This window comes from Triturus cristatus, chromosome 12 (assembly GCF_964204655.1).
Source record: "Triturus cristatus chromosome 12, aTriCri1.1, whole genome shotgun sequence".
Classification (NCBI taxonomy): domain Eukaryota; kingdom Metazoa; phylum Chordata; class Amphibia; order Caudata; family Salamandridae; genus Triturus; species Triturus cristatus.
The window spans coordinates 563,644,290-563,661,046 of record NC_140595.1 but is presented as its reverse complement, the minus strand read 5'-3'; the positions used below and the strand labels follow the sequence as shown (position 1 = coordinate 563,661,046).

At 44.5% G+C, this 16,757-nt stretch overlaps 1 long non-coding RNA gene across 2 annotated transcripts in view; it reads left to right on the top strand.

The window, feature by feature from the left end:
* Nucleotides 1-16,757, top strand: part of LOC146776269 (uncharacterized) — a 130,486-nt gene that overhangs the window by 109,126 nt on the left and 4,603 nt on the right. For both annotated transcript variants that reach the window (XR_014972154.1, XR_014972153.1), the window contains 4 exons: nucleotides 171-278; nucleotides 15,473-15,667; nucleotides 15,891-16,044; nucleotides 16,425-16,594. This is a non-coding gene — a long non-coding RNA (uncharacterized LOC146776269). The remainder of the gene's footprint in view (nucleotides 1-170; nucleotides 279-15,472; nucleotides 15,668-15,890; nucleotides 16,045-16,424; nucleotides 16,595-16,757) is intronic.

The following is a 16,757-nucleotide window of genomic DNA, read 5'->3' as shown; positions in this document are numbered from 1 at the left end:
GAGAAGTATGGGAGGTTAAAAACGCAAATTGAGATTTGATTTTCTAATGCGCTGTTGATTTTCACAATAATACAGACTCCATAGTATTGATCTGGTTACCCTTTATAAAAATCCAGATTTTTTGGATTGCTTATACTAAATGTGCTAACAGTGGACTTTTCCGTCTGCAGATTATACTGAATGACCAGCAGGGCCAGTGTTTCACTACAGAGTTCCTCTGCATTGCCGAGACTGAAGAAAATAAAATGTCTTCCGGCATCATTTTACCAATTTATATGGTAAGTAAAACTCGCAATCATTCCTTTAGGCATTAAAAAGACGTTCACAGCATCAGAATGTCCTCACTACCTTATAGTTGGAGCCTTTTGCTGATTAGAATTTCTGTCAAGATGGAAGTAATATGGATCAGATTGTGTTGGTCCTGATAGTTAATAAAAGACTAACTGCCTCCAACGCTACTAAAGCCTGCTTTAGATCCTGGTGCTAGCAATGTTCCATTCAAGGAAATTGCTGTCTTTAAGGCTGAAATGCACTATCTAACTTTAGAACAATAGAGTTACATTCTCACGGATGGAAGCTCATTTACCCTCTTCCCGTGCACTCTGTATGTTGGACTCTGATACTCCAGATGGATTGTTGTTGAGGATAATCTATGTTTTTGTATCTCCGTCCCACTTTCAAAAAGGCCCCAGTGCTTAGAGTGGTTCAGAGTCCTTTACCATTTCCCCTCCTATTTGCCTTGCAGTCATGAATACAGATAGTAACCTACTGCATAACTTCTGATATTTCATCCTACTGTGTTGTCCGCTTCCACAAGGACAATTGGTCCAGTGGTGCTTTGACATCGTAAAGCTAAAGCCAGATGTTGTCTGACATGAGGGCCACTCTGTTGCCTCGCCGGCAGTAGGATGCATTTATATTGGTAATGAAATGAGTAGCAGGGCAGACAGGATGCGCAACTGGAAAGTAAGATGGAAAGATGAATGAAATTAGGGCATTTTTTGAGACTTCTAAATTTGTACGAACGTACGTTTGAGCATAAGAGTCTCAACTTCACTATTGCTGAACTGGTAGGAATTGGCTAAAATGAAGCTGGTAATTATGCTATTCATAGTTTTGATGATTCCCATTAACTGTAGCATAACCCTGTCTCTCTCAACTTATCATCTGGCTTAATTGCTACTGGTCTACCATATCCTAAAACAAATGAAATGAGAAGGGTACGCTGCCACTTGGCTGGCAAACAAATCTATTTATCTATGTCCTAATGTGCGTGCTACAGTTGTTTAGAAAGTGTTAACAAATGAGGCACCATTCAGAGAAGTATGGGAGGTTAAAAACTAGCCCTGGGCGGTGAACTATGCTCCGCTCGCAGAGTTTGCGGAGTTTTGGTAACTTCGCTATTCGTGTAGAACGCGTAGTTACCGAATACTACGCAATCTGCGACGTAGCGTAGCTGTTTTTCTTCGCGCGCTCAATATGCGTTCTCGTGCGCGGTAACAATTTACCGTGATTCTGCGTTCGCCGACTCGATTTTCTATCCGTTCGCGTGCGCCACGAGATTTGGAATCCGTCCGCACGATCCCGTGAGTGTGCGAACGCAAAATGTCCTTCAGACGCACGATCTGACTTCCGGCGGCACTCTTGGTAAGATCGCGAACCCGAACACGCAGAAACTACAATCTGGTGAAGAATATCTCTCAAGCTCATAAAACCTTCTCTAAAATGATCATTTTGCTCAAAAAAACTCCTCCGATTGTGATTTGGCTGTAGTTTGTTGTGCAGGGAGTCCTTTTTCTATTTTACTTTTTTTTTCTCAAGAGGAAGGAAGTGCCCCTGATACTCCATCTTCCTGTTCCTGTCCAGTAGGCTCTTCAGTGCTTTGTCCATGTGCTGTTCACTTTCATTTGGATTTGGAGCTGGAAGGTTCACCTTTTGTGTCTGTCTGCTGCATCATATCATTGGATTGGATTGGAGGACTTTTGGATTTGAGATTTTGCAAGTAAGTTGGAGAATTGATGTACTTGTTAGTTTGATTGGGGCTTGTTTGTATCTACATTTTTTGGGGATTTTCATCGCTTTTAAAATGTATTGTTTTGGGTGGCCTGTAGTTTCAGTAGGGGCCTAGTTGTTTTTCTTTGAAATTTCAGCCAATAGGCCCAGAGGTACCCATGGGTGCATGTTTCTATGGTAAACATCATGTACGGCATGGATGGCAGTGGATTAAATTGCTAAATGTGGTTGGGGTGGATTTCACTTTTTGGGTGTGTGTTAATAAATAAATACCTGTGTGTGTGTGCTTGCTGTGTAACTTTCCAACCTTTCCTGTTGATATTCGTTTTTGCATTTTTGTATTAAAGCTGTGTTATTTAGCAGGCCTCCTTTGTCTGGTCATATAGGCCTGCTTGAGTTTGTTTTCCATGGCCTGTTGTGACTGTGAGTGACCATGTGGCATGGGGCCATTTTGTGGTGGTAGTTTAGTAGTGTGCTGCTTTTTCCATATAGGCCTGCATGTCTTTTCTTTGTTCCCCTTGGCTTATGCTTGTTGTTGTTGTGGCCTGGCCATGTAGGTGGTGGCCATTTTGTGAAGGCAGGCAGTGTGCTTTTGCCATAGGCTTGCATTGTCTGTCTTCCATTTCTTATTGTTTTGGGTGGCTGGCCATTTTGTGGAGACTCCCAGGCTGTGTGCACTGCTTTTGCCATAGGTCTGCATTTGTTGTCTGTCTTCACTTTCTTGTTATTGTGGGTGGCCTGACCATATGGGTGGCGGCCATTTTGTGGAGTTAGGCAGTGTGCTTGCTTTTGCCATAGTCTTCACTCCCAAGTTTGTGGCCTAGTCTGCCAGTAGGCCCAGAGGTAGTCATCTTGGGTGTATAAAAACTGTTTCTGTGATGTCTGTTGAATTTTAATAACATTTATGGCATGGATGGCATTTGGATTGAATTGCAAAATGTGGTTTTTGGGGTGGAATTTCAGTTTTTTGGCGTGTGTTAAATAAATAGGCCTTTTCAGCCAGTAGGTAACCCTAGGTGTTCAGCTCGTGCAGTTTTGGCAACTTCGCACTGTGCGACAACGCAGACTTGCACTTGGTCTTCTTCGCGTGCTCAATATGCGTGTTTGCGCACGCGATAATGACTTTTTGTAAATATAGCGATGCCGAACACGCAGAATTTGCAATCTGACAAAGAATATCTCTCGAGCAGCATAAAACCTTCTCAAAAATTGTGATTTTGTAAATTTTGCTAAAAAAAAAACTCCTCAAGTTGTCATTTGGCTGTAGGTTTTTTGAGCAAGGAGTCATTTTTTTCTTTTACAATTTTTTAAGATGAAGGAAGTTCCCCAGAGTCTCCAACTTCCTAGTCCTGTCCTTTGTCTTCACTTTCTTGTTATTGTGGCTGGCCTGACCATGTGTGGCGGCCATTTTGTGAAACCAGGCATTGTGCTTTTGCCATAGGCCTGCATTGTCTGTCTTGTCTTCCTTTTCTTGTTGTTGTGGGTGGCCTGGCCATGTGGTGGTGGCCATTGTGTGTGACCAGCCACTGTGCTTTTTGACATAGGCCTCCAAGCTTATGGCCTAGCCTGCCAGTAGGCCCAGAGGTACTCACCAATCATCATGGGTGCATGAACCAACTGTTTTTGTGTTGTCTGTTGAATTTAAACATCTTTTAGGGCATGGATGGCATTGGATTGAATTGTGAAATGTGTTTAATTTTGGGGGGGGGTTCACTTTTTGGATGTTTTAGACCTTTTCAGCCAGTAGGCCCAGAGGTACTCGTGGGTGCATTAAACAACTGTTTCTATGGTGTCTGTTGCATTTCATTTAGGGCATGGATGGCATTGGATTGAATTGCAAAATGTGGGGTTTTTTTCTGGGGTATATTTCACTTTTTGTGTGTTAAATAAATGCCTTTTTTGCATGTGTGTGTGTTGTTGTTGTGATTGGTGTGTAACTTTCCAACCTGTTTTTAGCCATGTGGAGTTAATTTTTTGCATTAAAGCTGTGTTTATCAGGCATCCTTCATCTGGCCATATAGGCCTGCTTGAGTTCATTGTTTGCCGTGCCAGCGAGTGACCATGTGGCTGGGGGCCATTTTTTGGTGGTAGTTGGTAGTGTGCTGTTTTTGCCACATAGGCCTTCGTATCTTTCCATTGTTCCTCTTGTCTTACTGCTTCCAAATCCATCCCCATTGCCAGCTGCAGCTCCCTGATGCTGCATCCATCCCACGTGATGCACAAATTTAGGCCCAACAGGCTACACTACATTTTTGTTTTTGTTCTTTGCTATTCTTATTCTTTCTAAGTATACAGTTACACAGTACACCAGGAAAGACCCGGCCTTGTTGTCAAAGTCTCCTAAATGGCTACACTGTTCACGGAGTTACTAAGATTTAATAATTGTGACCACCACACGCTAAGAAGTTATATATTAATATATTAGTTTAATTTTGATTGTACTATGTTTTGACTGATGTTCTTCTGACTTTTTTGCTTTTAGGTGTACAAAAGACAGAGGAGGAGGTGTCATCATCGCCCGTTGTGCTGCCAGACAGACGTCCTGCTGCTGTACACGACGTGACGTGTGAGTGTACATAAACATAGGGATCCACCCACGGGTATAGTATGTCAGGAACCTCCCGTTTACACAATATGTATCCCACAGTCGTGGAGAATACACATCAGTAGTTTAAATACCCCTCACACACCAAAAAGGCCCTTGGTGTCATGCTTCATCATAGGGGTCTTCCCGCCCCTCTACGGGACGGGGCGTGCTACGACCTACGTTTGCGTGGGAGCACTGTTATTACTGAGACGGCTTTGTGTGATGCAAGGGTGTGAGAGGAAGGGTCAGGAGTGGATGGAAAAGTGAATAAAAAAATACCTGGCTCTCTGGTCTAAGGAAAATTTATTCTGCCGTTTGAGCTGGTATTAATAAAAGGTGAGGGGGAGGAGGGTGTATGCCTCAATGAGCTATGCCTCCTAGTGGTGTCGACATGTTTCGAAGCTTCCCCATGCTTCTTCGTCAGGACCTTAAGGATCCCTTCCTCACAGTGATGTGTAAAAAAGAATAGTGACACACAGTGCCTTCACCTCAGATCACGTGGTAACGTTATGGATAGCATTAAGAGGAAATTATTTTTCACTTCCTTTTCAGATCACTATTCTCACACGATGGATTGTTCATCTTCCCACGTGACTAATGTCTTTTTATCTCCCCTTTATGTTTGTTCCTTTAGATCAATAGGATTATGTAAGACCTATTGAGGCATTACTACTGTGTGGAGGTTATTTACTTCCTTTTTTCATTAATTCATTCATTATTCTTTTTTACACATCACTGTGAGTTTTAGGAAGGGATCCTTAAGGTCCTGACGAAGAAGCATGGGGAAGCTTCGACACATGTCGACACCACTAGGAGGCATAGCTCATTGAGGCATACACCCTCCTCCCCCTCACCTTTTATTAATACCAGCTCAAACGGCAGAATACATTTTCCTTAGACCAGAGAGCCAGGTATTTTTTAATTCACTTTTCCATCCACTCCTGACCCTTCCTCTCACACCCTTGCATCACACATAGCCGTCTCAGTAATAACAGTGCTCCCACGCAAACGTAGGTCGTAGCACGCCCCGTCCCGTAGAGGGGCGGGAAGACCCCTATGATGAAGCATGACACCAAGGGCCCTTTTGGTGTGTGAGGGGTATTTAAACTACTGATGTGTATTCTCCACGACTGTGGGATACATATTGTATAAACGGAAGGTTCCTGACATACTATACCTGTGGGTGGATCCCTATGTTTATGTACGCTTGACTGGGAGGAAGTTACCACCTCCACCACTCGCTGAGTGGTACCTCTCTACTCCCCTTTTTGTTCCTTTTCCTATGATAGACAGCGTGCAGCTGTGGGAGTTTTTTGTCTCTCTTATTTCCAGTATTTCTGGCACCAGTGCTTTCATTAATAGCACCGTGGTTTTTCCCTACCTGAGGCTATTCACCTCATAGACCAGAGGCTATCTACCCCTGTGACACAAACTGGTTCTTTAGACTACCACTTCACCGACATTAGGCACGTAACATTTGTAGACGGACACACCCTCTCTATTCAGTAACACTACAACTGCATCTCACAAGGTACCGAGATGGCAGATAACATGGGATTGACCTTCGCAGAAGACGAAGTGGAAAGGATTTTGGCTGCTATTAACCCTGTCGAAGGGTTAAGTAATACCGACACTGGTCCCAACAATGCTGATTGGGATGAATTAGCAAATCTAAGGAGAAACCAGATCAGAACTGCTCTGCATGGGTTACTGATGACTGAGTACTTACGGGCAAATGCAGCACCCCAGGGCTTGATAGTCCGTAACGAACCCTTTATCTTTCAACAGGATAAGACTTTCAAACGCGACTGGTCATTGATTTCATGGCATTGCACTCGGGATTGGTTAGTCCTGATCATAAAAACAGCCACCAGACTAACACAAGAGTTAAAGGTTGAGATTCTGAACCTAGAAGTCCGTCTGAAGGCCTATATATCCCAGAGTGTCCTCAAAAAACGCCTGGAGGAACTCAACCAGGAACTAACCGATTTTGAAATGACATTAAAACAAAGCAAGTACAATAAACTTAAGAAGGACACTGCACGGTTCAGTCATGAACGAGTGTACCCCTATACACGAGACGATTATGTTCCAAAAAATCAAGATCAGAACTATGATGGAGACTCCTCTGATACTGGCTCAGATAACTCGAATTCTAGCAGAGGCAGTGGCAAACGGTATAATAGAGGGAGGGACAATTACAATCAACGCCCTTTTTACCCAAGGGGCGGTAGATGGAATGGCTACCAAGGACCTCCCTCATATCCCCCGTATGCATATGGTCCACCCATGATGGGGGGACCTTTTCCACAGTGGATACCTCCTCCACAAGAATTCGATTACAACTATACCCCACAAACTTTTTTAGGGGCACGCCAGGGACCACGAAGGGCCCGGAACAGAGGGGGGTACAACGTCCATTGGTCCGCACCAGAGACTGAGACCCCAAGAGTGTCAACCAGGAGCATAACCAACAACATGCCCCCTCAACCGTCAACGAGTCGGAAGTAAACCTAGTGGTCAATCTTACCGACTTGGCCCTTACACCGACACAAAGCAAGGTTCTTGAGAGAGGACTGGGCTTTGTACCCACCAATCGGTTTGACAAATTTAAGATCCTCACGGAGGTCACAGAGTTCATTCGCAAATTGAAGTTGAAAGTGTTTTTCAATAACCTTCCCACCGCTGAGACGATTAGAAAGGACACAGGTCTCCGCAATAAATCCACATTTGTACCCCCCCAACTCCACACTACCGGTGGAAATCCTTGCTTTTGAGAAAGCCGTGATGGGAGAAATACAGGGTATCTCGACAGTGAACAATAACATCTTTCAGAATACATCAAGGGAGGAAAAGGAGGCAATACATTAATTATCCATGAACCAGGACATCACAATCAAACCCGCAGACAAGAGGGGAGCCATTGTGTTACAAACAACAGTAAACTATGACAACGAGTGTAGGAAACTCCTAGACGATCGCAGAAATTATGGCATCCTACAGGTTGATCCTACTGAGTCAATCAGGATCAGAATCGTCACGATGGTGGAGGAAGCATTAGCAAATGATTGGATCTCTAAGAAGGAGGCTGAATTTCTGGTCAATACTAATCCCAGGATCCCTTACTTCTATACTATACCTAAGATTCATAAGAACCTGGCCTCTCCCCCTGGTAGACCCATTGTCTCTGGCGTAAACTCCATCTTAGAACCACTGTCCAGTTTCCCAGACGCCTTCCTTCGACCCTTGGTTCAAGGCACCAGCACTTGTCTACGAGACACCAAGAATGTTCTGCAAGTGTTGCAGGATATTGACTTTGACCCTACTAAGAATTTGCTTATGGGACTTGATGTGGAGAGCCTGTATACTAGCCTCCCTCATGATGAAACACTGCTCATTATGGAGGAGGTACTGTTCTCAGCTCCATGGGAATATCAGACACCACGCAATCTAGTGATGGAATGTGTATCTTTGGCACTCACCCGTAACGTTTTCATGTATGCTGATGACCTATATGAACAACGACTTGGTACCAGCATGGGGAGTACCTTCGCTCCAAGTTTAGCAGGTCTCTACGTACACCATCTGGAAACGAACAGAATTTTGCACACGACGAACCCCTTCCTCCCACACATCAAAGTCTGGAAAAGATATATAGACTATGTCCTGGTCATATGGGAAGGTGACACAGACTCAACTGAGGCATTTATGCTGTGGCTTAACCAACAGAACACATTTCTGAAATGTACACATACAGTATCGGTTCACAATTTGGTATTCTTGGACCTCAATATCTACCCGGAACAGGGGAGACTAAAAACCACTACACATTTCAAGGCAACGGCGAAGAACTGTTTACTCCTGTTCGATAGTTTCCACCCCCGTCACCTAAGGGTAAACTTACCATATGGTCAGTTCCTCCGTCGTCGGAGAAACTGTACGGAAGTAAATGAGTTAAAAAAACAAGCATCTGAACTACGCCTAAAACTGATCAAGCGGAACTACCCTGTGAACGTCATTGATAAAGCCCTCAAGAGAGCAAGGAATAACAGAGAAGCCCTCTTGGAAGATAAAGTGGTCTCCCTGGCTGATGAGAGACCTATCTGTGTTACCACTTACAACACACATTCCAACAGAATCACTAAGATAGTGAATAAACATTGGCGACTTCTCAACAGTTGTGGCTTGAACATCACTAAACCAATGTTTGCACACAAAAGGGGTCGGAACCTTAGAGACATGCTTGTCCACACTAGACCTAAGAAAATCCCGGCCCAGAATTGAAGGTCTGCTACCACCAGTACAGGGTCATCACCCCTGTGGCAATTGTAGTACATGCCACCTCACAAAAAGAAGCAAACATATTACATTCCGTAATGGCGATGAATGGGACCAGAGAAGCTTCACTAATTGCAATAGCAAAAATGTGGTCTACTTAATCACCTGCCCATGCGGTCTTAAATATGTGGGGATGACCACCAGACCGATCAAGATACGTGTTGGTGAACATCGCAGCAATGTCAGATGTGGGAGGATTACTACCAAAATGTCCAGCCACTATATCTCCTGTGGCCATGGCATTGATGATCTACAGTGGACAGTGGTTGAACAATTGGGCAGCGAACATGGCCTCCTAGAAAAAGAACAGCGTTGGGTTTTCCGCCTGGGGACCCATATTTTTGGATTAAATGATGAAATACCATGGAACCAATTCCATGTTTGAATATTCTGACTACTAACTGATCATATATCAGCAATGAGTTTATAACCTTAGCAACTTTTTCCTTTCCTTTACCATGGTGAAGTGGGCCTGTACCTCCATCTGCCCCCTTGGTGGTTGTTTTTTAACCATCATGCATATCTTGCACCTTACCTGGTTTTCCCTGCTTACAGTATCTGTGAGCCCCTCACTTCAGCAGCCCCTCGCCGATTTTAGGTGAGGGGTGCATTAGCTACTGGCTGCCCCTTTGTTATTCTTTGAGCCATTTTTACACCTTGCTCTTTACCGGTATCCTCACCCATTTAGGAGGTTGTGCATGATCACTTAATCATCGGGTCCTGGGTTAATTACTCCCCCGAGCTGGCGTTATTTTACTTGTAGCCTCACAATATTTATTAGGCACAGATCTTAATTTTTCTTCAGTCGGCGCCACAATATTTTCATTATCCGTATTTTTATTTTGCCTCCACATGAGTTTTAATCTACTAACCATTACGCGCAGGCATACGCATCAGACACCTATACCCTTGAGGCCTTTACCATTCGCTCTGGGCTCTGTAAGTCTATCACTGCGACCCGACCGGTTTACTTCCGGGTCCTCACACGCAGAGCTAGCGGGTCTTCTCCCATTGGTCGAGTCACCTTCTTTGGCGCGCTAACCGTAATTGATGTAGATATTTAAACCCCGTTCCCTCCAGCACAGTTCCATCGACGGAGCCGACCGGGTGGTTCATTTGGCAGGACATTGTTCCATGTAGTCGTAAGTACCGCACAGCCGGCTGGTATAGGTATTGTTAATCATGGCAGTGTCTTTTGTGTGACCAGTGGGCTACATTTTTCTCTCCCGTTCTTTCCATCATATAGGTAGCCTATTGTGGCACTTCCACCACTCGGTCCATGAGCTCATGAGGTTTTTTTTATCTCTTTACAGCAAGTATGTTGTGTTTTTGATATGTTCTACTGGCATGGATAAACCCCTTGAATATTGCGGGATCACAGGAATGCGGTTCCATTCTGAATAGAGCGTGTGTTTTATGTTTTCTGTATGTAACGTCTGATGTTTGTGTCAATTTGTCACACAGTGCCTTCACCTCAGATCACGTGGTAACGTTATGGATAGCGTTAAGAGGAAATTATTTTTCACTTCCTTTTCAGATCACTATTCTCACACAATGGATTGTTCATCTTCCCACGTGACTAATGTCTTTTTATCTCCCCTTCATGTTTGTTCCTTTAGGTCAATAGGATTATGTAAGACCTATTGAGGCATTACTACTGTGTGGAGGTTATTTACTTCCTTTTTTCATTAATTCATTCACTATTATTCTTTTTTACACATCACTGTGAGTTTTAGGAAGGGATCCTTAAGGTCCTGACGAAGAAGCATGGGGAAGCTTCGAAACATGTCGACACCACTAGGAGGCATAGCTCATTGAGGCATACACCCTCCTCCCCCTCACCTTTTATTAATACCAGCTCAAACAGCAGAATAAATTTTCCTTAGACCAGAGAGCCAGGTATTTTTTAATTCACTTTTCCATCCACTCCTGACCCTTCCTCTCACACCCTTGCATCACACAAAGCCGTCTCAGTAATAACAGTGCTCCCACGCAAACGTAGGTCGTAGCACGCCCCGTCCCGTAGAGGGGCGGGAAGAACCCTATGATGAAGCATGACACCAAGGGCCCTTTTGGTGTGTGAGGGGTATTTAAACTACTGATGTGTATTCTCCACGACTGTGGGATACATATTGTGTAAACGGTAGGTTCCTGACATACTATACCCATGGGTGGATCCCTATGTTTATGTACGCTTGACTGGGAGGAAGTATCCACCTCCACCACTCGCTGAGTGGTACCTCTCTACTCCCCTCTTTGTTCCTTTTCCTGTGACGTGTGAGTGACCTGACCAAACATCTCTGCAACTTGTGCAACTGACTGAGTGCTACTGACATCTGAAGAAGATGGCCCGAAGAAAGTAGGTACCAGGTCCTCCAGTACCAAGAAAGTTGCTATTGAGAAGAAGGAATGGAAGAAAGTGACACTTAAGTTTGGTGTGCCACCCAAAAACGTTTTTGGGAAACCAAAAATGATGCCTGCAGTAGCAGTGTCCGGGGGGCAAGCTGGGGGCAACACCTCCGCATCAGTGGGCCCAACCCAGGCCCAAGCACATGAGTGTAGAAGAGGTAGCCAGCCTAATGGTGGAAATCAGTGATGCTGAGCCTGAGCTAAACTTATCGCTCTCAAAGTAGTAACCAATCAACGCAGGAGGAAACACAGCAGATAAGTAGTCAACAACAGCCGCAACTACCGCCCACAATAGTAGTTGTTGTTCCTCCCGAAATAGGGGCAGTTCAGGAAGTTGAGCCTCATGCAGTGGAAGAAGAGGAAGCCACTCATTCAGAAGATCCATTGTCTTCCAAATCCCCAGCCAGGAAAAGGAGGGTTAGTCCATCAAGTTCTTCGCCAAGCCCCCCTTCTGATGATCTAGATGCCACTTGGAAGCCACAAACTGAGTCTGAGAGAGAGACACGTCCCAAGAGTCGGCTAGGGAAAAGGAAGGTTCCAGAAAGCCTAACACTGATGGAGGTTGATGTAGAACAGCAGGATGATGATGATCAGCCAGTCATCTCGAACATCACTCCCGGCCCGAGGAGATGGAGATCAACATTATTACCCTATCCAAAATCGCTGTGAGGGATGTTGCACGCATACCTCCAACACAGGTAACACCAACACGACCTACAGCTTCCATATTTGCATTAGCAAAGGCCCGGCAGCGACCTACATCCAGCACAACCACCACCTCAGTCGAAGTAGGTAGCGGTATAGCACAGTCAAATTCAACGCATACCCTCCAGTTCATCCAGCTTTGGATTTGGCACCTCCAGCAGGAGGCAAAAGTTAGGCTCCACAGTTTGGGACTTGTTTACGGTTAACGAAAAGGAGGAGAACATTGCTATATGCTCCATTTGTAATACCTCTGGTAGTCGGGGTAAGCTTGGTACAAACTATGGTACCGGAGGCCAAATAACCCATCTGAAAAAACACCACTTGATCAACTGGGAGGACAACCTTCGCGGCATAAAAACTACAACCATTGGTGTTGGTGGGGATAAACGAGTAGAAGAATAAGATCCGATCACGGTGGGAGAGGAAGGACAGGGAGACATTCTCTCTGGTAGTGGTACACAAAGTAGCCCTGTCCCCAGCAGTGCAGTGTTATCGGCGCCCGCATCTTCAGCAACATCTCAGTGGCGCACAAGAGTAAAAGTCAGCCGGAGACAGCAAGGAGTACCGCAATGAAAAAAAGTGCGTCGTTGAGCCTCAGAAAAAGAAAAAAACATGCAGCCCACCATTCTCAGCATGTTTAGGGGGGGAGGGGCAGAACGAACGCAACCACCCAATATTACGTTTGTACAATGCGAAGCTTGTTAAAATGTTAGCACTGGACCTTCTCCCTTTTTCATTTGTTGAAGGGGTGGGTTTTCTGGAATTTGTGACCGCATCTGCCAAAAATAGCAGGTTCCCAGCCGCTACTACTTTGCCAGAGCTGCTGTTCCAGCACTACATCGCGACGTGCTGGAATTGCTTGGAAACTCCTTGAAGCAGAGTGCTGTTCAGAGTATCCACCTGACAACAGACATGTGGACCAGTTGCCAATCCACTGATTACATGTGCATCACCGCACACTGGATCTCTTTCGTGGGGGTTAGAGAATAGATATCTTCTGGTGTTGACGCTGCTGAGATTTTTCATGCCGATCGCAAACATGTAACTGTAGCCATGTTTGCCATGGAGAAATCTCATACTGCTGCAAACATTTTGGATGAGTTTAACAGCAAGGTCTTTGAGTGGCTGCGCCCAAGAGGGCTTAACATTGGTTTTGTTGCCACGGACAATGGCAGTAATGTAGTTAAGGCCATGAAAGATGGTGGCTATTTCAGGGTCCCGTGTTTGGCACACTGCATTAACATTGTTGTTCAAGACTTTCTGGAAAATGAATACAAAGACAGCAACTTACTGGTCACCTGCAGAAGAATATGCACACATTTCAGCCATTCTTTTAAAGCCCGGAAACAGCTGAGGGTCATTCAACATGTGCATAAAATGCCAGTCAAAGCACTCATCCAGGAGGTGCCAACACATTGGAATTCAACTTATTACATGCTTGACCATCTGTTTGAGCAGTACATACCACTCAATGCTTATGTCATGCGAAGATTAGGTGATCCTACTGTGAGAGGCATGACCGTTGAGATGGGCCAATGGGACCTCGTTAAATGCCTGACAGAGATGCTACTTCCTTTTGAGGTCTTCACATGTGAAGTCAGCAGGGAGGACTGTACTATGGGCTAAGCTATCCCATTCTTGCACATGCTAGAGCAACAGCTGAAGGAGGTGTCTGAAACGTACGCAGGTGTGGATGACAAACAAGACGCACATTATTTGGCGGAATCCTTAGCGGTTCGCTTATCTGAAAATACAAGGATAACATTGTCACATCCACAATACATTACTGCCACAATTTTGGATGCACGGTACAAAGTATTTCTGAACAGTAAGGCAGTAATTCCTTCTTCAGAAGGGGGTTTTGCCAAGTACAAAACTTTGATAGCTGAGCAAGCCATTGACTTTGAAAACAAGCGGCTGGTAATTAGAGGCCCCCTGCCCCAGGCCAGAACAAGTACTACCGGGCAAATTCCAGAGTCAAGTTCTACTTCAGAGCCTAAGGGCAGTGCATTTGCCTCCCAGCATGCACCGACACCAACACTACCAAAAACATCAACAACAGCAAGAAGAGGATCAGCCACACTACAATCGGCAACTGATTGGTTTCTACGGCAGGGGTATGGTAAGTCCAGTGCTGATGCAAAGGCAAAAGAGGCCAAGCACATCGGAGCACCTCTGAGCATTGAGCGGACGGTCCAGACCTATCTGGATCACCCAACAGAGGTCTTCATGGATCGAAACCCATTGGTGTATTGGTATGGGAATAGAAGCCAATGGACAGTGCTCAGCAGGCTGGCAATAAAGTATCTGGCTTCCCCTGTCGCAAGTGTCTCTTCTGAGAGTGTTTTCAGTGCTGCTGGTGCCATTGTAACTTTGAAAAGGACCGTTCTCTCACCCAAAAGCGTGGAGACGTTCACCATGATCAAAATGAATCAGCACTTTATTCCACCGGACCACAATATACGTGTATCACAGCAGGAAGAGGAGAGAGACTTTGACGTAAGTAGTGGGTTACATGACCTACTTCTGTCCGAACCACCAGAGTTTGCAGACGAGCTCCTCTTCCCTGACAAGGCTTTCAAATTGTTACTTTCTAACTTCCTTTATTTGTGTGCATCTGTCTTTTGCTGCTTCAAATCAAATCGCAACAAATCCATCACCACCGTCTTCTATTTATTTATTTTTTTAGCTATTGGAGTGTCAACTCTGTGCATTTCACTGCCCACTCCTCAGAGTCCTGCTCCATCTTCCTGACTCGCCCTAAATACATTTCCCTCAAGCAGACATTGGATGGAGAATAGTACAAGAAATGTTGTCTCTAACAGTCCCTCCAGAAGAAATAGAGCGTGACTATAGCTATCCTCCTTTTGTTTCCCAGCCGAAACTCATCACTGTCAGAACTAGGCTACCGCCCCGGCAGGCATAAAAGCTCATCAATGTTGGAACAGAAGGTACTTGGCAGAGAAAGACAAGAGACTCTTCGAAGAAACTTGCTGACATGTCACATTTCTGCAAACTCAATTGACCATTGACCGCTACCCAGGCTGCGGCCCATCTCACAGCACTGACCATGTGAACCAACTTCAACTGCGTCCGTTGAGTAAGAAAACCGAAACGGCGACTAACACTCAAAATGAATGTGGAGTAATATGAGGCCACTGGCTGTGTAAAAAAAAAAAACACACACCTGTCAGAAAGAATTAGACATTTGACAGCCAAAGAGAAGAGCCAGACCGGTAATGTTGGCATGCGTTGTATGCAGACTCAGAGTGATTGCTGTTTTTTGTGTTGATGTTGATGACTTTTTGCATGAAGTCGAACTGTACTAGTAATTAACCTACCAACCAAAAGTGACTCATGTGACAGTCAATGTTTCACTTCTTGTTGTTTAATAACCAAATTGTACTCCTACTACTGCAGGCCAATATCCATTGCAATTTATAATATGGAATATGGACTTAGTCGGAGTCGTACTCGGTACACTATAGACTGAGTTGGAGTTGGCTAACACGTACAACACCATGATGATGACCATACTATCTTCACAGTCAGTCAGTTGGATCGGAGATGATTGATGGAATAACTCTGGGCATTTCAAATCAAGTGGCATAAAAGGTAAATAAGTCAACAACCACAGCAGACCTACATGTCTGTGTAGTGGTAGAGTCGAGTAGTCAAGAGTGTACTAGTGGAGGTATGACTGACAGCCGTGTGTTGATTTAGTTACTTACTTTGGAAAAAGCTATGTTGCTGTATATGTGTCCTCCTCTAACTGTTTCTGGTTAATGGCGCTGTAAACACTTGTTGTTTAATAACAAAATTGTACTTCTACTGCAAGGCTATCCATTGGATATTCGAATATGGACTCTGGACTCACTACAGACAGAGTTGGACACCATGATCATGATGACCACATATAATCTTCGCAGTCAGTCAGTACTTAGGATTGGAGCTGATTGATGAAATAACTTCGTTTCATGAAGTGCCATAAGGTAAACACAAGTCAACAAGAACCACAGCAGACCTACATGTCCGTGTAGTGGTGGAGTCTAGTGCAGTGGTATGACTGACAGCGGTGCATTGATTTATTCACTTAATTTTGAAAATGCTAGGTTGCTGTATATGTGCTTTGTCTGGCTCTGTCAAACTTTTAGCTACATGGAGGTTTGGTCATGTGCCGTGGGCATGCTCTGTCCTGTTGGTGTAGCTTAAATTCTGTAAACAGAGTATACAGACATGATGTATCTATCTATGCCGCCTCAGTCTAAAAGTGTTCTCTTCTCTGTCTTGTTGCACTCCACCGTAATTGATGCATTTTTCTATTCATTGATTTTTCAATATCCCATTTGTTTTTCCATTTTTACACTTACAGGCCGGCTTTTACCCTGTGCTATACTTGGAAAAACAACACACACTTACCTTCCCAATGAATCTACATATGCCAGGCAGGCAGTGGCGTCACCCAAAATTGATGGGCGGAGCATCCATGGAAGGGACTGAGGAATGCCGAGATGCAACTCCCCATTTGACCAGGAAAACACAGTAACAGTATAAACTTTCTTCATCTTTTAAACAATTTGATTAATTTTTTGTCTTCAATCATTAATACCGTGTGTTATTATGTTTGCTCTCTGCTTATAATTCATCCCTACAGCTATTTTTAAACTTTCTTTGATATCTTTAAAAGTAAGCCCGGTACAACAGA